Raw genomic sequence first — 27,445 nt, forward strand, 5'->3', positions numbered from 1 at the left:
GTATGAGTGTATGTGTGTATCCCACAACTGTTTCGAAGGAGTGAAAGAATAAGAATTTATCAACTCTACAAGCAACACTAGACTCTATTATTATGGTGGGAGATTTAAATACGGTCTTAAATACCTCTATGGACTGGAAAGCAAATCACACTACAAACTATCACCCTAGTGAGATATACATGGAGGAGGTTTAATATCCGGACCTAGTGAGATATACATGGAGGAGGTTTAATATCCTGACCTAGTGAGATATACATGGAGGAGGTTTAATATCCTGACCTAGTGAGATATACATGAAGGAGGTTTAATACCCTGACCTAGTGAGATATACATGGAGGAGGTTTAATATCCTGACCTAGTGAGATATACATGGAGGTGTCACGGTTGTCGTCGGTGAAGGAGGACCAATACGCAGCAGGTACGTGTATGCTCATTTTGAGAATTTATTTACTTCAAAAAATGAACGTACAAAAATCACAAAACAAAAGAACGAACGAACAACTACAAACAGTCTGGCTAGCATAGGCTCAACACAGAACAATCACCCACAAATAACACATACAAACACACCCTAATATATGGGACTCTCAATCAAAGGCAGATAGACAACACCTGCCTTCAACTGAGAGTCCCAACCCCAATCAACCAAACATAGAAACACACACACTAGACTAACCATAGAATTAACTAAACATAAACCAAAACCCGGAAATACTAAATCAAACACCCTTTACACAAACACACCACCCCGAACCACATAAAACAAATACCCCCTGCCACGCCCTGACCAAACTACAAAACAATTAACCTTATATACTGGCCAGGACGTGACAGGAGGTTTAATATCCTGACCTAGTGAGATATACATGGAGGAGGTTTAATATCCTGACCTAGTGAGATATACATGGAGGAGGTTTAATATCCTGACCTAGTGAGATATACATGGAGGAGGTTTAATATCCTGACCTAGTGAGATATACATGGAGGAGGTTTAATATCCTGACCTAGTGAGATATACATGGAGGAGGTTTAATATCCTGACCTAGTGAGATATACATGGAGGAGGTTTAATATCCTGACCTAGTGAGATATACATGGAGGAGGTTTAATATCCTGACCTAGTGAGATATACATGGAGGAGGTTTAATATCCTGACCTAGTGAGACATACATGGAGGAGGTTTAATCAAGCTAGTCGTCTTGACTTATGTCATTCTCTCTGGAACCAAAAGTTAAAAAAGTGTTGATAGGGGACAGAATGCGGTCTGATCATCACATAACTGACATATATATTACTCTTACAGAATTTCCACGTGGGCGAGGATATTGGACATTTAATCAAAGCCTATTGGATGATAACTTGTTTATAACCAGGACAGAATAATTTATAACTGACTTTTACAGACATAACATAGGTACAGCAGATCCCCTTATTGTAGATCAAAAGAGTCCATATTAACAAAGGAAATTGAAGGACTAACAGTACAGATAGATAGCAATAAAAATGGTTGCATTGTCCGGTTGTCGTAGGAATGAGCGGACCAAAGTGCAGCGTGTGTGTCGTTCCACATTTTATTTACACTGTGAAACTAAGCAATACATAAATTAACTGAATGACAAAAACAACAAACCATGACGCAGAGGTGAAACAAACACTACACAAAAACAATCTCCCACAAACCCAGGTGGGAAAAAAAACCTACTTAAATATGACCTCCAATTAGAGACAACGATGACCAGCTGCCTCTAATTGGAGATCGTCCCAAACAAAACCCCAACATAGAAATACAAAACTAGAACAACCCAACATAGAAATACAAAACTAGAACATAACAAAGAAAAACTAAACTAGAAAACCCCCCTGTCACACCCTGACCTACTCTACCATAGAAAATAACAACTTACTATGGTCAGGACGTGACAACCACAGAGGCACAGAATAAGTTAGTGGAAAAACAAAAATAAATGGAGGAACGTATTCAAGAAAGATCCAGTGTAATATATTATAAAAATAAAGTGGATGGAATATTGGGAAGAGATTTTTGATGTACCCATTCCATGGCACATGGTTTATGAATTGATACGCAAAACAATGCCGGATTCAAAACTTCTAATTTTTCAATTTAAATTACTATTCAAAATTATTGAACCAATAGAATGTTATATATATATGGGGGATACAATCTTTCCAGCTCTGCAGATTCTGCTGTGAGGAGGCAGAGTCATTAGATCATTTGTTTTGGTTCTGTCCATATGTAGCTCGTTTTTGGTCACAGGTCCAGGAATGGCTGAAGAATTGCAACATTTGCCGAGAACTAACGCTGCAGATAGCAATACTGGGTGATTTGAAAAGCCATAGTCAATCAATCAAATAATATAATAATTATTTTAGCAAAAATGTTTATTTTTAATTCAACCAGCAGACCTCCAGTTGTGGCAGTGTCCTCATTAAAATTATCCAACCAACAGACCTGCAGTTGTGGCAGTGTCCTCATTAAAAGAATCCAACCAACAGGCCTCCAGTTGTGGCAGTGTCCTCATTAAAAGAATCCAACCAACAGGCCTCCAGTTGTGGCAGTGTCCTCATTAAAATAATCCAACCAACAGGCCTCCAGTTGTGGCAGTGTCCTCATTAAAATAATCAAACCAACAGGCCTCCAGTTGTGGCAGTGTCCTCATTAAAATAATCCAACCAGCAGACCTTCAGTTGTGGCAGTGTCCTCATTAAAAGAATCCAACCAGCAGGCCTCCAGTTGTGGCAGTGTCCTCATTAAAAGAATCCAACCAGCAGACCTCCAGTTGTGGCAGTGTCCTCATTAAAATAATCCAACCAACAGACCTCCAGTTGTGGCAGTGTCCTCATTAAAATAATCCAACCAACAGACCTCCAGTTGTGGCAGTGTCCTCATTAAAATAATCCAACCAACAGACCTCCAGTTGTGGCAGTGTCCTCATTAAAAGATTCCAACCAACAGACCTCCAGTTGTGGCAGTGTCCTCATTAAAAGATTCCAACCAACAGGCCTCCAGTTGTGGCAGTGTCCTCATTAAAAGAATCCAACCAACAGACCTCCAGTTGTGGCAGTGTCCTCATTAAAAGAATCCAACCAGCAGAGCTCCAGTTGTGGCAGTGTCCTCATTAAAAGAATCCAACCAACAGGCCTCCAGTTGTGGCAGTGTCCTCATTAAAGAATCCAACCAACAGACCTCCAGTTGTGGCAGTGTCCTCATTAAAAGAATCCAACCAACAGGCCTCCAGTTGTGGCAGTGTCCTCATTAAAAGAATCCAACCAGCAGAGCTCCAGTTGTGGCAGTGTCCTCATTAAAAGAATCCAACCAACAGGCCTCCAGTTGTGGCAGTGTCCTCATTAAAAGAATCCAACCAGCAGGCCTCCAGTTGTGGCAGTGTCCTCACTAGAATAATCCAACCAACAGGCCTCCAGCTGTGGCAGTGTCCTCATTAAAAGAATCCAACCAACAGGCCTCCAGTTGTGGCAGTGTCCTCACTAGAATAATCCAACCAACAGGCCTCCAGTTGTGGCAGTGTCCTCATTAAAATAATCCAACCAGCAGACCTCCAGTTGTGGCAGTGTCCTCATTAAAAGTACACAACGCAGAACGAGCCATGCTACACGTAGACGGTATTTAGCTAATCTGGTAGGCTCTTGCCACTGGACAGCTGGTAGCTGGGTTGTAATCCGTATGAAATGAAGGACGTGTGTATCTGGAGCATGTCTGTCTATTCCTCATATCTAATCAAACGTCAGATATCCTGAACAATGTAGATACAGATATCCAGTGTGATCCCTAGTTTCCCACTTGGGAAGTCTCAGAGTTAACCAATAGGAAGCTCTACACAAATAACTATTCATTCCAACTCGGAGGTTCCTAGTTTCCGAGTAGCACTTGAACTCGGCATTAACGCGTGGATTCCGTGAAGGCCCTGTATCTGCAAATCTAAACGCTGTACTAGCTGTGCTTGTTTTAACGTGGTCCCTCTATCGCGGAATTTACAATCCAAACACACAGCTGTGCTTGTTTTAACGTGGTGCCTCTATCGCGGAAGGTACAATCCAAACACACAGCTGTGCTTGTTTTAACGTGGTGCCTCTATCGCGGAAGTTACAATCCAAACACACAGCTGTGCTTGTTTTAACGTGGTGCCTCTGTCGCGGAAGTTACAATCCAAACACATAGCTGTGCTTATGTAACGTGGTGCCTCTATCGCGGAAGTTACAATCCAAACACACAGCTGTGCTTGTTTTAACGTGGTGCCTCTATCGCGGAAGTTACAATCCAAACACACAGCTGTGCTTGTTTTAACGTGGTGCCTCTATCGCGGAAGTTACAATCCAAACACACAGCTGTGGTTGTTTTAACGTGGTGCTTCTATCGCGGAAGTTACAATCCAAACACATAGCTGTGCTTATGTAACGTGGTGCCTCTATCGCGGAAGTTACAATCCAAACACACAGCTGTGCTTGTTTTAACGTGGTGCCTCTATCGCGGAAGTTACAATCCAAACACACAGCTGTGCTTGTTTTAACGTGGTGCCTCTATCGCGGAAGTTACAATCCAAACACACAGCTGTGGTTGTTTTAACGTGGTGCTTCTATCGCGGAAGTTACAATCCAAACACATAGCTGTGCTTGTTTTAACGTGGTGCATCTGTCGCGGAAGTTACAATCAAAACACATAGCTGTGCTTGTGTAACGTGGTGCCTCTATCACGGAAGTTACAATCCAAACATATAGCTGTGCTTGTTTTAACGTGGTGCCTCTATCGCGGAAGTTACAATCCAAACACATAGCTGTGCTTGTTTTAACGTGGTGCCTCTATCATGGAAGTTACAATCCAAACACATAGCTGTGCTTGTTTTAACGTGGTGCCTCTATCATGGAAGTTACAATCCAAACACATAGCTGTGCTTGTTTTAACGTGGTGCCTCTATCACGGAAGTTAGAAGTTACAATCCAAACACACAGCTGTGCTTGTTTTAACATGGTGCCTCTATCGTGGAAGTTACAATCCAAACACACAGCTGTGCTTGTTTTGACGTGGTGCCTCTATTGCGGAAGTTACAATCCAAACACACAGCTGTGCTTGTGTAACGTGGTGCCTCTATCGCGGAAGTTACAATCCAAAAACATAGCTGTGCTTGTTTTAACGTGGTGCGTCTATCGCGGAAGTTACTATCCAAACACACAGCTGTGCTTGTTTTAACGTGGTGCCTCTATTGCGGAAGTTACAATCCAAACACACAGCTGTGCTTGTGTAACGTGGTGCCTCTATCGCGGAAGTGACAATCCAAACACATAGCTGTGCTTGTTTTAACGTGGTGCCTCTGTCGCGGAAGTTACAATCCAAACACACAGCTGTGCTTGTTTTAACGTGGTGCCTCTATCACGGAGGTTACAATCTAAACACATAGCTGTGCTTGTTTTAACGTGGTGCCTCTATCGCGGAAGTTACAATCCAAACACACAGCTGTGCTTGTTTTAACTAGTGCCTCTATCGCGGAAGTTACAATCCAAAAACACAGCTGTGCTTGTTTTAACGTGGTGCCTCTATCACAGAAGTTACAATCCAAACACACAGGTGTGCTTGTTTTAACGTGGTGCCTCTATCACAGAAGTTACAATCCAAACACACAGGTGTGCTTGTTTTAACGTGGTGCCTCTATCGCGGAAGTAACAATCCAAACACACAGCTGTGCTTGTTTTAACGTGGTTAATCTATCGCGGAAGTTACAATCCAAACACACAGCTGTGCTTGTTTTAACTAGTGCCTCTATCGCGGAAGTTACAATCCAAAAACACAGCTGTGCTTGTTTTAACTAGTGCCTCTATCGCGGAAGTTACAATCCAACAACACAGCTGTGCTTGTTTTAACGTGGTGCCTCTATCGTGGAAGTTACAAACCAAACACACAGCTGTACTTGTTTTAACGTGGTGCCTCTGTCACAGAAGTTACAATCCAAACACACAGCTGTGCTTGTTTTAACGTGGTGCCTCTATCGCGGAAGTTACAATCCAAACACACAGCTGTGCTTGTTTTAACTAGTGCCTCTATCGCGGAAGTTACAATCCAAAAACACAGCTGTGCTTGTTTTAACGTGGTGCCTCTATCGCGGAAGTTACAAACCAAACACACAGCTGTACTTGTTTTAACGTGGTGCCTCTGTCACAGAAGTTACAATCCAAACACACAGCTGTGCTTGTTTTAACGTGGTGCCTCTATCGCGGAAGTAACAATCCAAACACACAGCTGTGCTTGTTTTAACGTGGTGAATCTATCGCGGAAGTTACAATCCAAACACACAGCTGTGCTTGTTTTAACTAGTGCCTCTATCGCGGAAGTTACAATCCAAAAACACAGCTGTGCTTGTTTTAACTAGTGCCTCTATCGCGGAAGTTACAATCCAAAAACACAGCTGTGCTTGTTTTAACGTGGTGCCTCTATCGCGGAAGTTACAAACCAAACACACAGCTGTACTTGTTTTAACGTGGTGCCTCTGTCACAGAAGTTACAATCCAAACACACAGCTGTGCTTGTTTTAATGTGGTGCCTCTATCGCGGAAGTTACAATCCAAACACACAGCTGTGCTTGTTTTAACTAGTGCCTCTATCGCGGAAGTTACAATCCAAAAACACAGCTGTGCTTGTTTTAACGTGGTGAATCTATCGCGGAAGTTACAATCCAAACACACAGCTGTGCTTGTTTTAACGTGGTGCCTCTGTCGCGGAAGTTACAATCCAAGCACATAGCTGAGCTTGTTTTAACGTGGTGCCTCTATCGCGGAAGTTACAATCCAAACACACAGCTGTGCTTGTTTTAACGTGGTGCCTCTATCGAGGAAGTTAGAAGTTACAATCCAAACACACAGCTGTGGTTGTTTTAACGTGGTGCTTCTATCGCGGAAGTTACAATCCAAACACATAGCTGTGCTTGTTTTAACGTGGTGCCTCTGTCGCGGAAGTTACAATCAAAACACATAGCTGTGCTTGTGTAACGTGGTGCCTCTATCACGGAAGTTACAATCCAAACATATAGCTGTGCTTGTTTTAACGTGGTGCCTCTATCGCGGAAGTTACAATCCAAACACATAGCTGTGCTTGTTTTAACGTGGTGCCTCTATCATGGAAGTTACAATCCAAACACATAGCTGTGCTTGTTTTAACGTGGTGCCTCTATCATGGAAGTTACAATCCAAACACATAGCTGTGCTTGTTTTAACGTGGTACCTCTATCACGGAAGTTAGAAGTTACAATCCAAACACACAGCTGTGCTTGTTTTAACGTGGTGCCTCTATCGTGGAAGTTACAATCCAAACACACAGCTGTGCTTGTTTTAACGTGGTGCCTCTATTGCGGAAGTTACAATCCAAACACACAGCTGTGCTTGTGTAACGTGGTGCCTCTATCGCGGAAGTTACAATCCAAACACACAGCTGTGCTTGTTTTAACTAGTGCCTCTATCGCAGAAGTTACAATCCAAAAACACAGCTGTGTGCCTCTATCGCGGAAGTTACAATCCAAACACACAGCTGTACTTGTTTTAACGTGGTGCCTCTGTCACAGAAGTTACAATCCAAACACACAGCTGTGCTTGTTTTAACGTGGTGCCTCTATCGCGGAAGTAACAATCCAAACACACAGCTGTGCTTGTTTTAACGTGGTGAATCTATCGCGGAAGTTACAATCCAAACACACAGCTGTGCTTGTTTAACGTGGTGACTCTATCGCGGAAGTTACAATCCAAAAACACAGCTGTGTGCCTCTATCGCGGAAGTTACAATCCAAACACACAGCTGTACTTGTTTTAACGTGGTGCCTCTGTCACAGAAGTTACAATCCAAACACACAGCTGTGCTTGTTTTAACGTGGTGCCTCTATCGCGGAAGTAACAATCCAAACACACAGCTGTGCTTGTTTTAACTAGTGCCTCTATCGCGGAAGTTACAATCCAAAAACACAGCTGTGTGCCTCTATCGTGGAAGTTACAAACCAAACACACAGCTGTACTTGTTTTAACGTGGTGCCTCTGTCACAGAAGTTACAATCCAAACACACAGCTGTGCTTGTTTTAACGTGGTGCCTCTATCGCGGAAGTAACAATCCAAACACACAGCTGTGCTTGTTTTAACGTGGTGAATCTATCGCGGAAGTTACAATCCAAACACACAGCTGTGCTTGTTTAACGTGGTGACTCTATCGCGGAAGTTACAATCCAAAAACACAGCTGTGCTTGTTTTAACGTGGTGCCTCTGTCGCGGAAGTTACAATCCAAACACATAGCTGAGCTTGTTTTAACGTGGTGCCTCTATCGCGGAAGTTACAATCCAAACACACAGCTGTGCTTGTTTTAACGTGGTGCCTCTATCGAGGAAGTTAGAAGTTACAATCCAAACACACAGCTGTGCTTGTTTTAACGTGGTGCCTCTATTGCGGAAGTTATTATCCAAACACACAGCTGTGCTTGTGTAACGTGGTGCCTCTATCGCGGAAGTTACAATCCAAACACATAGTTGTGCTTGTTTTAACGTGGTGCCTCTGTCGCGGAAGTTACAATCCAAACACATAGCTGTGCTTGTTTTAACGTGGTGCCTCTGTCGCGGAAGTTACAATCCAAAGACACAGCTGTGCTTGTTTTAACGTGGTGTCTCTATCACGGAGGTTACAATCTAAACACATAGCTGTGCTTGTTTTAACGTGGTGCCTCTATCGCGGAAGTTACAATCCAAACACACAGCTGTGCTTGTTTTAACGTGGTGCCTCTATCGAGGAAGTTAGAAGTTACAATCCAAACACACAGCTGTGCTTGTTTTAACGTGGTGCCTCTATTGCGGAAGTTATTATCCAAACACACAGCTGTGCTTGTGTAACGTGGTGCCTCTATCGCGGAAGTTACAATCCAAACACATAGTTGTGCTTGTTTTAACGTGGTGCCTCTATCGCGGAAGTAACAATCCAAACACACAGCTGTGCTTGTTTTAACGTGGTGAAAATATCGCGGAAGTTACAATCCAAACACACAGCTGTGCTTGTTTTAACTAGTGCCTCTATCGCGGAAGTTACAATCCAAAAACACAGCTGTGCTTGTTTTAACGTGGTGCCTCTATCGCGGAAGTTACAAACCAAACACACAGCTGTACTTGTTTTAACGTGGTGCCTCTGTCACAGAAGTTACAATCCAAACACACAGCTGTGCTTGTTTTAACGTGGTGCCATTATCGCGGAAGTAACAATCCAAACACACAGCTGTGCTTGTTTTAACGTGGTGAATCTATCGCGGAAGTTACAATGCAAACACACAGCTGTGCTTGTTTAACGTGGTGACTCTATCGCGGAAGTTACAATCCAAACACACAGCTGTGCTTGTTTTAACGTGGTGCCTCTGTCGCGGAAGTTACAATCCAAACACATAGCTGAGCTTGTTTTAACGTGGTGCCTCTATCGCGGAAGTTACAATCCAAACACACAGCTGTGCTTGTTTTAACGTGGTGCCTCTATCGAGGAAGTTAGAAGTTACAATCCAAACACACAGCTGTGCTTGTTTTAACGTGGTGCCTCTATTGCGGAAGTTATTATCCAAACACACAGCTGTGCTTGTGTAACGTGGTGCCTCTATCGCGGAAGTTACAATCCAAACACATAGTTGTGCTTGTTTTAACGTGGTGCCTCTGTCGCAGAAGTTACAATCCAAACACAGAGCTGTGCTTGTTTTAACGTGGTGCCTCTATCGCGGAAGTTACAATTCAAACACATAGCTGTGCTTGTTTTAACGTGGTGCCTCTATCGCGGAAGTTACAATCCAAACACACAGCTGTGCTTGTTTTAACGTGGTGCCTCTATCGCGGAAGTTACTATCCAAACACACAGCTGTGCTTGTTTTAACGTGGTGCCTCTATCACGGAAGTTAGAAGTTACAATCCAAACACACAGCTGTGCTTGTTTTAACGTGGTGCCTCTATCACGGAAGTTAGAAGTTACAATCCAAACACACAGCTGTGCTTGTTTTAACGTGGTGCCTCTATCTTGGAAGTTACAATCCAAACACACAGCTGTGCTTGTTTTAACGTGGTGCCTCTATTGCGGAAGTTACAATCCAAACACACAGCTGTGCTTGTGTAATGTGGTGCCTCTATCGCGGAAGTTACAATCCAAAAACATAGCTGTGCTTGTTTTAACGTGGTGCCTCTATCGCGGAAGTAACAATCCAAACACACAGCTGTGCTTGTTTTAACGTGGTGAATCTATCGCGGAAGTTACAATCCAAACACACAGCTGTGCTTGTTTAACGTGGTGACTCTATCGCGGAAGTTACAATCCAAAAACACAGCTGTGTGCCTCTATCGCGGAAGTTACAATCCAAACACACAGCTGTACTTGTTTTAACGTGGTGCCTCTGTCACAGAAGTTACAATCCAAACACACAGCTGTGCTTGTTTTAACGTGGTGCCTCTATCGCGGAAGTAACAATCCAAACACACAGCTGTGCTTGTTTTAACGTGGTGAATCTATCGCGGAAGTTACCATCCAAACACACAGCTGTGCTTGTTTAACGTGGTGACTCTATCGCGGAAGTTACAATCCAAAACCACAGCTGTGCTTGTTTTAACGTGGTGCCTCTGTCGCGGAAGTTACAATCCAAACACATAGCTGAGCTTGTTTTAACGTGGTGCCTCTATCGCGGAAGTTACAATCCAAACACACAGCTGTGCTTGTTTTAACGTGGTGCCTCTATCGAGGAAGTTAGAAGTTACAATCCAAACACACAGCTGTGCTTGTTTTAACGTGGTGCCTCTATTGCGGAAGTTATTATCCAAACACACAGCTTTGCTTGTGTAACGTGGTGCCTCTATCGCGGAAGTTACAATCCAAACACATAGTTGTGCTTGTTTTAACGTGGTGCCTCTGTCGCGGAAGTTACAATCCAAACACATAGCTGTGCTTGTTTTAACGTGGTGCCTCTGTCGCGGAAGTTACAATCCAAAGACACAGCTGTGCTTGTTTTAACGTGGTGTCTCTATCACGGAGGTTACAATCTAAACACATAGCTGTGCTTGTTTTAACGTGGTGCCTCTATCGCGGAAGTTACAATCCAAACACACAGCTGTGCTTGTTTTAACTAGTGCCTCTATCGCGGAAGTTACAATCCAAAAACACAGCTGTGCTTGTTTTAACGTGGTGCCTCTATCGCGGAAGTAACAATCCAAACACACAGCTGTGCTTGTTTTAACGTGGTGAAAATATCGCGGAAGTTACAATCCAAACACACAGCTGTGCTTGTTTTAACTAGTGCCTCTATCGCGGAAGTTACAATCCAAAAACACAGCTGTGCTTGTTTTAACGTGGTGCCTCTATCGCGGAAGTTACAAACCAAACACACAGCTGTACTTGTTTTAACGTGGTGCCTCTGTCACAGAAGTTACAATCCAAACACACAGCTGTGCTTGTTTTAACGTGGTGCCATTATCGCGGAAGTAACAATCCAAACACACAGCTGTGCTTGTTTTAACGTGGTGAATCTATCGCGGAAGTTACAATGCAAACACACAGCTGTGCTTGTTTAACGTGGTGACTCTATCGCGGAAGTTACAATCCAAACACACAGCTGTGCTTGTTTTAATGTGGTGCCTCTGTCGCGGAAGTTACAATCCAAACACATAGCTGAGCTTGTTTTAACGTGGTGCCTCTATTGCGGAAGTTACAATCCAAACACACAGCTGTGCTTGTTTTAACGTGGTGCCTCTATCGAGGAAGTTAGAAGTTACAATCCAAACACACAGCTGTGCTTGTTTTAACGTGGTGCCTCTATTGCGGAAGTTATTATCCAAACACACAGCTGTGCTTGTGTAACGTGGTGCCTCTATCGCGGAAGTTACAATCCAAACACATAGTTGTGCTTGTTTTAACGTGGTGCCTCTGTCGCAGAAGTTACAATCCAAACACAGAGCTGTGCTTGTTTTAACGTGGTGCCTCTATCGCGGAAGTTACAATTCAAACACATAGCTGTGCTTGTTTTAACGTGGTGCCTCTATCGCGGAAGTTACAATCCAAACACACAGCTGTGCTTGTTTTAACGTGGTGCCTCTATCGCGGAAGTTACTATCCAAACACACAGCTGTGCTTGTTTTAACGTGGTGCCTCTATCACGGAAGTTAGAAGTTACAATCCAAACACACAGCTGTGCTATTTTTAACGTGGTGCCTCTATTGCGGAAGTTACAATCCAAACACACAGCTGTGCTTGTGTAATGTGGTGCCTCTATCGCGGAAGTTACAATCCAAAAACATAGCTGTGCTTGTTTTAACGTGGTGCGTGTATCGCGGAAGTTACTATCCAAACACACAGCTGTGCTTGTTTTAACGTGGTGCCTCTGTCGCGGAGGTTAAAATCCAAACACACAGCTGTGCTTGTTTTAACGTGGTGCCTCTATTGCGGAAGTTACAATCCAAACACACAGCTGTGCTTGAGTAACGTGGTGCCTCTAGCGCGGATGTGACAATCCAAACACATAGCTGTGCTTGTTTTAACGTGGTGCCTCTGTCGCGGAAGTTACAATCCAAACACACAGCTGTGCTTGTTTTAACGTGGTGCCTCTATCGCGGAAGTTACAATCCAAACACACAGCTGTGCTTGTTTTAACTAGTGCCTCTATCGCGGAAGTTACAATCCAAAAACACAGCTGTGCTTGTTTTAACGTGGTGCCTCTATCGCGGAAGTTACAAACCAAACACACAGCTGTACTTGTTTTAACGTGGTGCCTCTGTCACAGAAGTTACAATCCAAACACACAGCTGTGCTTGTTTTAACGTGGTGCCTCTATCGCGGAAGTAACAATCCAAACACACAGCTGTGCTTGTTTTAACGTGGTGAATCTATCGCGGAAGTTACAATCCAAACACACAGCTGTGCTTGTTTTAACTAGTGCCTCTATCGCGGAAGTTACAATCCAAAAACACAGCTGTGCTTGTTTTAACGTGGTGCCTCTATCGCGGAAGTTACAAACCAAACACACAGCTGTACTTGTTTTAACGTGGTGCCTCTGTCACAGAAGTTACAATCCAAACACACAGCTGTGCTTGTTTTAACGTGGTGCCTCTATCGCGGAAGTAACAATCCAAACACACAGCTGTGCTTGTTTTAACGTGGTGAATCTATCGCGGAAGTTACAATCCAAACACACAGCTGTGCTTGTTTAACGTGGTGACTCTATCGCGGAAGTTACAATCCAAACACACAGCTGTGCTTGTTTTAACGTGGTGCCTCTGTCGCGGAAGTTACAATCCAAACACACAGCTGTGCTTGTTTTAACGTGGTGCCATTATCGCGGAAGTAACAATCCAAACACACAGCTGTGCTTGTTTTAACGTGGTGAATCTATCGCGGAAGTTACAATGCAAACACACAGCTGTGCTTGTTTAACGTGGTGACTCTATCGCGGAAGTTACAATCCAAACACACAGCTGTGCTTGTTTTAACTAGTGCCTCTATCGCGGAAGTTACAATCCAAAAACACAGCTGTGCTTGTTTTAACGTGGTGCCTCTATCGCGGAAGTTACAAACCAAACACACAGCTGTACTTGTTTTAACGTGGTGCCTCTGTCACAGAAGTTACAATCCAAACACACAGCTGTGCTTGTTTTAACGTGGTGCCATTATCGCGGAAGTAACAATCCAAACACACAGCTGTGCTTGTTTTAACGTGGTGAATCTATCGCGGAAGTTACAATGCAAACACACAGCTGTGCTTGTTTAACGTGGTGACTCTATCGCGGAAGTTACAATCCAAACACACAGCTGTGCTTGTTTTAATGTGGTGCCTCTGTCGCGGAAGTTACAATCCAAACACATAGCTGAGCTTGTTTTAACGTGGTGCCTCTATTGCGGAAGTTACAATCCAAACACACAGCTGTGCTTGTTTTAACGTGGTGCCTCTATCGAGGAAGTTAGAAGTTACAATCCAAACACACAGCTGTGCTTGTTTTAACGTGGTGCCTCTATTGCGGAAGTTATTATCCAAACACACAGCTGTGCTTGTGTAACGTGGTGCCTCTATCGCGGAAGTTACAATCCAAACACATAGTTGTGCTTGTTTTAACGTGGTGCCTCTGTCGCAGAAGTTACAATCCAAACACAGAGCTGTGCTTGTTTTAACGTGGTGCCTCTATCGCGGAAGTTACAATTCAAACACATAGCTGTGCTTGTTTTAACGTGGTGCCTCTATCGCGGAAGTTACAATCCAAACACACAGCTGTGCTTGTTTTAACGTGGTGCCTCTATCGCGGAAGTTACTATCCAAACACACAGCTGTGCTTGTTTTAACGTGGTGCCTCTATCACGGAAGTTAGAAGTTACAATCCAAACACACAGCTGTGCTATTTTTAACGTGGTGCCTCTATTGCGGAAGTTACAATCCAAACACACAGCTGTGCTTGTGTAATGTGGTGCCTCTATCGCGGAAGTTACAATCCAAAAACATAGCTGTGCTTGTTTTAACGTGGTGCGTGTATCGCGGAAGTTACTATCCAAACACACAGCTGTGCTTGTTTTAACGTGGTGCCTCTGTCGCGGAGGTTAAAATCCAAACACACAGCTGTGCTTGTTTTAACGTGGTGCCTCTATTGCGGAAGTTACAATCCAAACACACAGCTGTGCTTGAGTAACGTGGTGCCTCTAGCGCGGATGTGACAATCCAAACACATAGCTGTGCTTGTTTTAACGTGGTGCCTCTGTCGCGGAAGTTACAATCCAAACACACAGCTGTGCTTGTTTTAACGTGGTGCCTCTATCGCGGAAGTTACAATCCAAACACACAGCTGTGCTTGTTTTAACTAGTGCCTCTATCGCGGAAGTTACAATCCAAAAACACAGCTGTGCTTGTTTTAACGTGGTGCCTCTATCGCGGAAGTTACAAACCAAACACACAGCTGTACTTGTTTTAACGTGGTGCCTCTGTCACAGAAGTTACAATCCAAACACACAGCTGTGCTTGTTTTAACGTGGTGCCTCTATCGCGGAAGTAACAATCCAAACACACAGCTGTGCTTGTTTTAACGTGGTGAATCTATCGCGGAAGTTACAATCCAAACACACAGCTGTGCTTGTTTTAACTAGTGCCTCTATCGCGGAAGTTACAATCCAAAAACACAGCTGTGCTTGTTTTAACGTGGTGCCTCTATCGCGGAAGTTACAAACCAAACACACAGCTGTACTTGTTTTAACGTGGTGCCTCTGTCACAGAAGTTACAATCCAAACACACAGCTGTGCTTGTTTTAACGTGGTGCCTCTATCGCGGAAGTAACAATCCAAACACACAGCTGTGCTTGTTTTAACGTGGTGAATCTATCGCGGAAGTTACAATCCAAACACACAGCTGTGCTTGTTTAACGTGGTGACTCTATCGCGGAAGTTACAATCCAAACACACAGCTGTGCTTGTTTTAACGTGGTGCCTCTGTCGCGGAAGTTACAATCCAAACACACAGCTGTGCTTGTTTTAACGTGGTGCCATTATCGCGGAAGTAACAATCCAAACACACAGCTGTGCTTGTTTTAACGTGGTGAATCTATCGCGGAAGTTACAATGCAAACACACAGCTGTGCTTGTTTAACGTGGTGACTCTATCGCGGAAGTTACAATCCAAACACACAGCTGTGCTTGTTTTAACGTGGTGCCTCTGTCGCGGAAGTTACAATCCAAACACATAGCTGAGCTTGTTTTAACGTGGTGCCTCTATCGCGGAAGTTACAATCCAAACACACAGCTGTGCTTGTTTTAACGTGGTGCCTCTATCGAGGAAGTTAGAAGTTACAATCCAAACACACAGCTGTGCTTGTTTTAACGTGGTGCCTCTATTGCGGAAGTTATTATCCAAACACACAGCTGTGCTTGTGTAACGTGGTGCCTCTATCGCGGAAGTTACAATCCAAACACATAGTTGTGCTTGTTTTAACGTGGTGCCTCTGTCGCAGAAGTTACAATCCAAACCCAGAGCTGTGCTTGTTTTAACGTGGTGCCTCTATCGCGGAAGTTACAATTCAAACACATAGCTGTGCTTGTTTTAACGTGGTGCCTCTATCGCGGAAGTTACAATCCAAACACACAGCTGTGCTTGTTTTAACGTGGTGCCTCTATCGCGGAAGTTACTATCCAAACACACAGCTGTGCTTGTTTTAACGTGGTGCCTCTATCACGGAAGTTAGAAGTTACAATCCAAACACACAGCTGTGCTTGTTTTAACGTGGTGCCTCTATCACGGAAGTTAGAAGTTACAATCCAAACACACAGCTGTGCTTGTTTTAACGTGGTGCCTCTATCTTGGAAGTTACAATCCAAACACACAGCTGTGCTTGTTTTAACGTGGTGCCTCTATTGCGGAAGTTACAATCCAAACACACAGCTGTGCTTGTGTAATGTGGTGCCTCTATCGCGGAAGTTACAATCCAAAAACATAGCTGTGCTTGTTTTAACGTGGTGCCTCTATCGCGGAAGTAACAATCCAAACACACAGCTGTGCTTGTTTTAACGTGGTGAATCTATCGCGGAAGTTACAATCCAAACACACAGCTGTGCTTGTTTAACGTGGTGACTCTATCGCGGAAGTTACAATCCAAAAACACAGCTGTGTGCCTCTATCGCGGAAGTTACAATCCAAACACACAGCTGTACTTGTTTTAACGTGGTGCCTCTGTCACAGAAGTTACAATCCAAACACACAGCTGTGCTTGTTTTAACGTGGTGCCTCTATCGCGGAAGTAACAATCCAAACACACAGCTGTGCTTGTTTTAACGTGGTGAATCTATCGCGGAAGTTACCATCCAAACACACAGCTGTGCTTGTTTAACGTGGTGACTCTATCGCGGAAGTTACAATCCAAAAACACAGCTGTGCTTGTTTTAACGTGGTGCCTCTGTCGCGGAAGTTACAATCCAAACACATAGCTGAGCTTGTTTTAACGTGGTGCCTCTATCGCGGAAGTTACAATCCAAACACACAGCTGTGCTTGTTTTAACGTGGTGCCTCTATCGAGGAAGTTAGAAGTTACAATCCAAACACACAGCTGTGCTTGTTTTAACGTGGTGCCTCTATTGCGGAAGTTATTATCCAAACACACAGCTTTGCTTGTGTAACGTGGTGCCTCTATCGCGGAAGTTACAATCCAAACACATAGTTGTGCTTGTTTTAACGTGGTGCCTCTGTCGCGGAAGTTACAATCCAAACACATAGCTGTGCTTGTTTTAACGTGGTGCCTCTGTCGCGGAAGTTACAATCCAAAGACACAGCTGTGCTTGTTTTAACGTGGTGTCTCTATCACGGAGGTTACAATCTAAACACATAGCTGTGCTTGTTTTAACGTGGTGCCTCTATCGCGGAAGTTACAATCCAAACACACAGCTGTGCTTGTTTTAACTAGTGCCTCTATCGCGGAAGTTACAATCCAAAAACACAGCTGTGCTTGTTTTAACGTGGTGCCTCTATCGCGGAAGTAACAATCCAAACACACAGCTGTGCTTGTTTTAACGTGGTGAAAATATCGCGGAAGTTACAATCCAAACACACAGCTGTGCTTGTTTTAACTAGTGCCTCTATCGCGGAAGTTACAATCCAAAAACACAGCTGTGCTTGTTTTAACGTGGTGCCTCTATCGCGGAAGTTACAAACCAAACACACAGCTGTACTTGTTTTAACGTGGTGCCTCTGTCACAGAAGTTACAATCCAAACACACAGCTGTGCTTGTTTTAACGTGGTGCCATTATCGCGGAAGTAACAATCCAAACACACAGCTGTGCTTGTTTTAACGTGGTGAATCTATCGCGGAAGTTACAATGCAAACACACAGCTGTGCTTGTTTAACGTGGTGACTCTATCGCGGAAGTTACAATCCAAACACACAGCTGTGCTTGTTTTAATGTGGTGCCTCTGTCGCGGAAGTTACAATCCAAACACATAGCTGAGCTTGTTTTAACGTGGTGCCTCTATTGCGGAAGTTACAATCCAAACACACAGCTGTGCTTGTTTTAACGTGGTGCCTCTATCGAGGAAGTTAGAAGTTACAATCCAAACACACAGCTGTGCTTGTTTTAACGTGGTGCCTCTATTGCGGAAGTTATTATCCAAACACACAGCTGTGCTTGTGTAACGTGGTGCCTCTATCGCGGAAGTTACAATCCAAACACATAGTTGTGCTTGTTTTAACGTGGTGCCTCTGTCGCAGAAGTTACAATCCAAACACAGAGCTGTGCTTGTTTTAACGTGGTGCCTCTATCGCGGAAGTTACAATTCAAACACATAGCTGTGCTTGTTTTAACGTGGTGCCTCTATCGCGGAAGTTACAATCCAAACACACAGCTGTGCTTGTTTTAACGTGGTGCCTCTATCGCGGAAGTTACTATCCAAACACACAGCTGTGCTTGTTTTAACGTGGTGCCTCTATCACGGAAGTTAGAAGTTACAATCCAAACACACAGCTGTGCTATTTTTAACGTGGTGCCTCTATTGCGGAAGTTACAATCCAAACACACAGCTGTGCTTGTGTAATGTGGTGCCTCTATCGCGGAAGTTACAATCCAAAAACATAGCTGTGCTTGTTTTAACGTGGTGCGTGTATCGCGGAAGTTACTATCCAAACACACAGCTGTGCTTGTTTTAACGTGGTGCCTCTGTCGCGGAGGTTAAAATCCAAACACACAGCTGTGCTTGTTTTAACGTGGTGCCTCTATTGCGGAAGTTACAATCCAAACACACAGCTGTGCTTGAGTAACGTGGTGCCTCTAGCGCGGATGTGACAATCCAAACACATAGCTGTGCTTGTTTTAACGTGGTGCCTCTATCGCGGAAGTTACAATCCAAACACACAGCTGTGCTTGTTTTAACTAGTGCCTCTATCGCGGAAGTTACAATCCAAAAACACAGCTGTGCTTGTTTTAACGTGGTGCCTCTATCGCGGAAGTTACAAACCAAACACACAGCTGTACTTGTTTTAACGTGGTGCCTCTGTCACAGAAGTTACAATCCAAACACACAGCTGTGCTTGTTTTAACGTGGTGCCTCTATCGCGGAAGTAACAATCCAAACACACAGCTGTGCTTGTTTTAACGTGGTGAATCTATCGCGGAAGTTACAATCCAAACACACAGCTGTGCTTGTTTTAACTAGTGCCTCTATCGCGGAAGTTACAATCCAAAAACACAGCTGTGCTTGTTTTAACGTGGTGCCTCTATCGCGGAAGTTACAAACCAAACACACAGCTGTACTTGTTTTAACGTGGTGCCTCTGTCACAGAAGTTACAATCCAAACACACAGCTGTGCTTGTTTTAACGTGGTGCCTCTATCGCGGAAGTAACAATCCAAACACACAGCTGTGCTTGTTTTAACGTGGTGAATCTATCGCGGAAGTTACAATCCAAACACACAGCTGTGCTTGTTTAACGTGGTGACTCTATCGCGGAAGTTACAATCCAAACACACAGCTGTGCTTGTTTTAACGTGGTGCCTCTGTCGCGGAAGTTACAATCCAAACACATAGCTGAGCTTGTTTTAACGTGGTGCCTCTATCGCGGAAGTTACAATCCAAACACACAGCTGTGCTTGTTTTAACGTGGTGCCTCTATCGAGGAAGTTAGAAGTTACAATCCAAACACACAGCTGTGCTTGTTTTAACGTGGTGCCTCTATTGCGGAAGTTATTATCCAAACACACAGCTGTGCTTGTGTAACGTGGTGCCTCTATCGCGGAAGTTACAATCCAAACACATAGTTGTGCTTGTTTTAACGTGGTGCCTCTGTCGCGGAAGTTACAATCCAAACACAGAGCTGTGCTTGTTTTAACGTGGTGCCTCTATCGCGGAAGTTACAATTCAAACACATAGCTGTGCTTGTTTTAACGTGGTGCCTCTATCGCGGAAGTTACAAACCAAACACACAGCTGTACTTGTTTTAACGTGGTGCCTCTGTCACAGAAGTTACAATCCAAACACACAGCTGTGCTTGTTTTAACGTGGTGCCTCTATCGCGGAAGTAACAATCCAAACACACAGCTGTGCTTGTTTTAACGTGGTGAATCTATCGCGGAAGTTACAATCCAAACACACAGCTGTGCTTGTTTTAATTAGTGCCTCTATCGCGGAAGTTACAATCCAAAAACACAGCTGTGCTTGTTTTAACGTGGTGCCTCTATCGCGGAAGTTACAAACCAAACACACAGCTGTACTTGTTTTAACGTGGTGGCTCTGTCACAGAAGTTACAATCCAAACACACAGCTGTGCTTGTTTTAACGTGGTGCCTCTATCGCGGAAGTAACAATCCAAACACACAGCTGTGCTTGTTTTAACGTGGTGAATCTATCGCGGAAGTTACAATCCAAACACACAGCTGTGCTTGTTTAACGTGGTGACTCTATCGCGGAAGTTACAATCCAAACACACAGCTGTGCTTGTTTTAACTAGTGCCTCTATCGCGGAAGTTACAATCCAAAAACAGAGCTGTGCTTGTTTTAACTAGTGCCTCTATTGCGGAAGTTACAATCCAAAAACACAGCTGTGCTTGTTTTAACGTGGTGCCTCTATCGCGGAAGTTACAAACCAAACACACAGCTGTACTTGTTTTAACGTGGTGCCTCTGTCACAGAAGTTACAATCCAAACACACAGCTGTGCTTGTTTTAACGTGGTGCCTCTATCGCGGAAGTAACAATCCAAACACACAGCTGTGCTTGTTTTAACGTGGTGAATCTATCGCGGAAGTTACAATCCAAACACACAGCTGTGCTTGTTTTAACTAGTGCCTCTATCGCGGAAGTTACAATCCAAAAACACAGCTGTGCTTGTTTTAACGTGGTGCCTCTATCGCGGAAGTTACAAACCAAACACACAGCTGTACTTGTTTTAACGTGGTGCCTCTGTCACAGAAGTTACAATCCAAACAAACAGCTGTGCTTGTTTTAACGTGGTGCCTCTATCGCGGAAGTAACAATCCAAACACACAGCTGTGCTTGTTTTAACGTGGTGAATCTATCGCGGAAGTTACAATCCAAACACACAGCTGTGCTTGTTTTAACTAGTGCCTCTATCGCGGAAGTTACAATCCAAAAACACAGCTGTGCTTGTTTTAACGTGGTGCCTCTATCGCGGAAGTTACAAACCAAACACACAGCTGTACTTGTTTTAACGTGGTGCCTCTGTCACAGAAGTTACAATCCAAACACACAGCTGTGCTTGTTTTAACGTGGTGCCTCTATCGCGGATGTAACAATCCAAACACACAGCTGTGCTTGTTTTAACGTGGTGAATCTATCGCGGAAGTTACAATCCAAACACACAGCTGTGCTTGTTTAACGTGGTGACTCTATCGCGGAAGTTACAATCCAAACACACAGCTGTGCTTGTTTTAACTAGTGCCTCTATCGCGGAAGTTACAATCCAAAAACAGAGCTGTGCTTGTTTTAACTAGTGCCTCTATTGCGGAAGTTACAATCCAAAAACACAGCTGTGCTTGTTTTAACGTGCTGCCTCTATCGCGGAAGTTACAAACCAAACACACAGCTGTACTTGTTTTAACGTGGTGCCTCTGTCACAGAAGTTACAATCCAAACACACAGCTGTGCTTGTTTTAACGTGGTGCCTCTATCGCGGAAGTTACAATCCAAACACACAGCTGTGCTTGTTTTAACTAGTGCCTCTATCGCGGAAGTTACAATCCAAAAACACAGCTGTGCTTGTTTTAACGTGGTGCCTCTATCGCGGAAGTTACAAACCAAACACACAGCTGTACTTGTTTTAACGTGGTGCCTCTGTCACAGAAGTTACAATCCAAACAAACAGCTGTGCTTGTTTTAACGTGGTGCCTCTATCGCGGAAGTAACAATCCAAACACACAGCTGTGCTTGTTTTAACGTGGTGAATCTATCGCGGAAGTTACAATCCAAACACACAGCTGTGCTTGTTTTAACTAGTGCCTCTATCGCGGAAGTTACAATCCAAAAACACAGCTGTGCTTGTTTTAACGTGGTGCCTCTATCGCGGAAGTTACAAACCAAACACACAGCTGTACTTGTTTTAACGTGGTGCCTCTGTCACAGAAGTTACAATCCAAACACACAGCTGTGCTTGTTTTAACGTGGTGCCTCTATCGCGGATGTAACAATCCAAACACACAGCTGTGCTTGTTTTAACGTGGTGAATCTATCGCGGAAGTTACAATCCAAACACACAGCTGTGCTTGTTTAACGTGGTGACTCTATCGCGGAAGTTACAATCCAAACACACAGCTGTGCTTGTTTTAACTAGTGCCTCTATCGCGGAAGTTACAATCCAAAAACAGAGCTGTGCTTGTTTTAACTAGTGCCTCTATTGCGGAAGTTACAATCCAAAAACACAGCTGTGCTTGTTTTAACGTGGTGCCTCTATCGCGGAAGTTACAAACCAAACACACAGCTGTACTTGTTTTAACGTGGTGCCTCTGTCACAGAAGTTACAATCCAAACACACAGCTGTGCTTGTTTTAACGTGGTGCCTCTATCGCGGAAGTTACAATCCAAACACACAGCTGTGCTTGTTTTAACTAGTGCCTCTATCGCGGAAGTTACAATCCAAAAACACAGCTGTGCTTGTTTTAACGTGGTGCCTCTATCGCGGAAGTTACAATCCAAAAACACAGCTGTGCTTGTTTTAACGTGGTGCCTCTATCGCGGAAGTTACAAACCAAACACACAGCTGTACTTGTTTTAACGTGGTGCCTCTGTCACAGAAGTTACAATCCAAACAAACAGCTGTGCTTGTTTTAACGTGGTGCCTCTATCGCGGAAGTAACAATCCAAACACACAGCTGTGCTTGTTTTAACGTGGTGAATCTATCGCGGAAGTTACAATCCAAACACACAGCTGTGCTTGTTTTAACTAGTGCCTCTATCGCGGAAGTTACAATCCAAAAACACAGCTGTGCTTGTTTTAACGTGGTGCCTCTATCGCGGAAGTTACAAACCAAACACACAGCTGTACTTGTTTTAACGTGGTGCCTCTGTCACAGAAGTTACAATCCAAACACACAGCTGTGCTTGTTTTAACGTGGTGCCTCTATCGCGGATGTAACAATCCAAACACACAGCTGTGCTTGTTTTAACGTGGTGAATCTATCGCGGAAGTTACAATCCAAACACACAGCTGTGCTTGTTTAACGTGGTGACTCTATCGCGGAAGTTACAATCCAAACACACAGCTGTGCTTGTTTTAACTAGTGCCTCTATCGCGGAAGTTACAATCCAAAAACAGAGCTGTGCTTGTTTTAACTAGTGCCTCTATTGCGGAAGTTACAATCCAAAAACACAGCTGTGCTTGTTTTAACGTGGTGCCTCTATCGCGGAAGTTACAAACCAAACACACAGCTGTACTTGTTTTAACGTGGTGCCTCTGTCACAGAAGTTACAATCCAAACACACAGCTGTGCTTGTTTTAACGTGGTGCCTCTATCGCGGAAGTTACAATCCAAACACACAGCTGTGCTTGTTTTAACTAGTGCCTCTATCGCGGAAGTTACAATCCAAAAACACAGCTGTGCTTGTTTTAACGTGGTGCCTCTATCGCGGAAGTTACAAACCAAACACACAGCTGTACTTGTTTTAACGTGGTGCCTCTGTCACAGAAGTTACAATCCAAACAAACAGCTGTGCTTGTTTTAACGTGGTGCCTCTATCGCGGAAGTAACAATCCAAACACACAGCTGTGCTTGTTTTAACGTGGTGAATCTATCGCGGAAGTTACAATCCAAACACACAGCTGTGCTTGTTTTAACTAGTGCCTCTATCGCGGAAGTTACAATCCAAAAACACAGCTGTGCTTGTTTTAACGTGGTGCCTCTATCGCGGAAGTTACAAACCAAACACACAGCTGTACTTGTTTTAACGTGGTGCCTCTGTCACAGAAGTTACAATCCAAACACACAGCTGTGCTTGTTTTAACGTGGTGCCTCTATCGCGGATGTAACAATCCAAACACACAGCTGTGCTTGTTTTAACGTGGTGAATCTATCGCGGAAGTTACAATCCAAACACACAGCTGTGCTTGTTTAACGTGGTGACTCTATCGCGGAAGTTACAATCCAAACACACAGCTGTGCTTGTTTTAACTAGTGCCTCTATCGCGGAAGTTACAATCCAAAAACAGAGCTGTGCTTGTTTTAACTAGTGCCTCTATTGCGGAAGTTACAATCCAAAAACACAGCTGTGCTTGTTTTAACGTGGTGCCTCTATCGCGGAAGTTACAAACCAAACACACAGCTGTACTTGTTTTAACGTGGTGCCTCTGTCACAGAAGTTACAATCCAAACACACAGCTGTGCTTGTTTTAACGTGGTGCCTCTATCGCGGAAGTTACAATCCAAACACACAGCTGTGCTTGTTTTAACTAGTGCCTCTATCGCGGAAGTTACAATCCAAAAACACAGCTGTGCTTGTTTTAACGTGGTGCCTCTATCGCGGAAGTTACAAACCAAACACACAGCTGTACTTGTTTTAACGTGGTGCCTCTGTCACAGAAGTTACAATCCAAACACACAGCTGTGCTTGTTTTAACGTGGTGCCATTATCGCTGAAGTAACAATCCAAACACACAGCTGTGCTTGTTTTAACGTGGTGAATCTATCGCGGAAGTTACAATCCAAACACACAGCTGTGCTTGTTTTAACTAGTGCCTCTATCGCGGAAGTTACAATCCAAAAACACAGCTGTGCTTGTTTTAACTAGTGCCTCTATCGCGGAAGTTACAATCCAAAAACACAGCTGTGCTTGTTTTAACGTGGTGCCTCTATCGCGGAAGTTACAAACCAAACACACAGCTGTACTTGTTTTAACGTGGTGCCTCTGTCACAGAAGTTACAATCCAAACACACAGCTGTGCTTGTTTTAACGTGGTGCCTCTATCGCGGAAGTTACATTCCAAACACACAGCTGTGCTTGTTTTAACTAGTGCCTCTATCGCGGAAGTTACAATCCAAAAACACAGCTGTACTTGTTTTAACGTGGTGCCTCTATCGCGGAAGTTACAAACCAAACACACAGCTGTACTTGTTTTAACGTGGTGCCTCTGTCACAGAAGTTACAATCCAAACACACAGCTGTGCTTGTTTTAACGTGGTGCCTCTATCGCGGAAGTAACAATCCAAACACACAGCTGTGCTTGTTTTAACGTGGTGAATCTATCGCGGAAGTTACAATCCAAACACACAGCTGTGCTTGTTTTAACTAGTGCCTCTATCGCGGAAGTTACAATCCAAAAACACAGCTGTGCTTGTTTTAACGTGGTGAATCTATCGCGGAAGTTACAATCCAAACACACAGCTGTGCTTGTTTAACGTGGTGACTCTATCGCGGAAGTTACAATCCAAACACACAGCTGTGCTTGTTTTAACGTGGTGCCTCTATCGCGGAAGTTACAATCCAAACACACAGCTGTGCTTGTTTTAACGTGGTGCCTCTATCGAGGAAGTTAGAAGTTACAATCCAAACACACAGCTGTGCTTGTTTTAACGTGGTGCCTCTATTGCGGAAGTTATTATCCAAACACATAGCTGTGCTTGTTTTAACGTGGTGCCTCTATCGCGGAAGTTACAAACCAAACACACAGCTGTGCTTGTTTTAACGTGGTGCCTCTATCGCGGAAGTAACAATCCAAACACACAGCTGTGCTTGTTTTAACGTGGTGAATCTATTGCGGAAGTTACAATCCAAACACACAGCTGTGCTTGTTTAACGTGGTGACTCTATCGCGGAAGTTACAATCCAAAAACACAGCTGTGCTTGTTTTAACGTGGTGCCATTATCGCGGAAGTAACAATCCAAACACACAGCTGTGCTTGTTTTAACGTGGTGAATCTATCGCGGAAGTTACAATCCAAACACACAGCTGTGCTTGTTTTAACTAGTGCCTCTATCGCGGAAGTTACAATCCAAAAACACAGCTGTGCTTGTTTTAACTAGTGCCTCTATCGCGGAAGTTACAATCCAAAAACACAGCTGTGCTTGTTTTAACGTGGTGCCTCTATCGCGGAAGTTACAAACCAAACACACAGCTGTACTTGTTTTAACGTGGTGCCTCTGTCACAGAAGTTACAATCCAAACACACAGCTGTGCTTGTTTTAACTAGTGCCTCTATCGCGGAAGTTACAATCCAAAAACACAGCTGTGCTTGTTTTAACGTGGTGCCTCTATCGCGGAAGTTACAAACCAAACACACAGCTGTACTTGTTTTAACGTGGTGCCTCTGTCACAGAAGTTACAATCCAAACACACAGCTGTGCTTGTTTTAACGTGGTGCCTCTATCGCGGATGTAACAATCCAAACACACAGCTGTGCTTGTTTTAACGTGGTGCCTCTATCGCGGAAGTTACAATCCAAAAACACAGCTGTGCTTGTTTTAACGTGGTGCCTCTATCGCGGAAGTTACAAACCAAACACACAGCTGTACTTGTTTTAACGTGGTGCCTCTGTCACAGAAGTTACAATCCAAACAAACAGCTGTGCTTGTTTTAACGTGGTGCCTCTATCGCGGAAGTAACAATCCAAACACACAGCTGTGCTTGTTTTAACGTGGTGAATCTATCGCGGAAGTTACAATCCAAACACACAGCTGTGCTTGTTTTAACTAGTGCCTCTATCGCGGAAGTTACAATCCAAAAACACAGCTGTGCTTGTTTTAACGTGGTGCCTCTATCGCGGAAGTTACAAACCAAACACACAGCTGTACTTGTTTTAACGTGGTGCCTCTGTCACAGAAGTTACAATCCAAACACACAGCTGTGCTTGTTTTAACGTGGTGCCTCTATCGCGGATGTAACAATCCAAACACACAGCTGTGCTTGTTTTAACGTGGTGAATCTATCGCGGAAGTTACAATCCAAACACACAGCTGTGCTTGTTTAACGTGGTGACTCTATCGCGGAAGTTACAATCCAAACACACAGCTGTGCTTGTTTTAACTAGTGCCTCTATCGCGGAAGTTACAATCCAAAAACAGAGCTGTGCTTGTTTTAACTAGTGCCTCTATTGCGGAAGTTACAATCCAAAAACACAGCTGTGCTTGTTTTAACGTGGTGCCTCTATCGCGGAAGTTACAAACCAAACACACAGCTGTACTTGTTTTAACGTGGTGCCTCTGTCACAGAAGTTACAATCCAAACACACAGCTGTGCTTGTTTTAACGTGGTGCATCTATCGCGGAAGTTACAATCCAAACACACAGCTGTGCTTGTTTTAACTAGTGCCTCTATCGCGGAAGTTACAATCCAAAAACACAGCTGTGCTTGTTTTAACGTGGTGCCTCTATCGCGGAAGTTACAAACCAAACACACAGCTGTACTTGTTTTAACGTGGTGCCTCTGTCACAGAAGTTACAATCCAAACAAACAGCTGTGCTTGTTTTAACGTGGTGCCTCTATCGCGGAAGT

The sequence above is a fragment of the Salmo salar genome, chromosome 17 (genome assembly GCF_965601325.2).
Source record: "Salmo salar chromosome 17, fSalSal1, whole genome shotgun sequence".
Taxonomy (NCBI): Eukaryota; Metazoa; Chordata; class Actinopteri; order Salmoniformes; family Salmonidae; genus Salmo; species Salmo salar.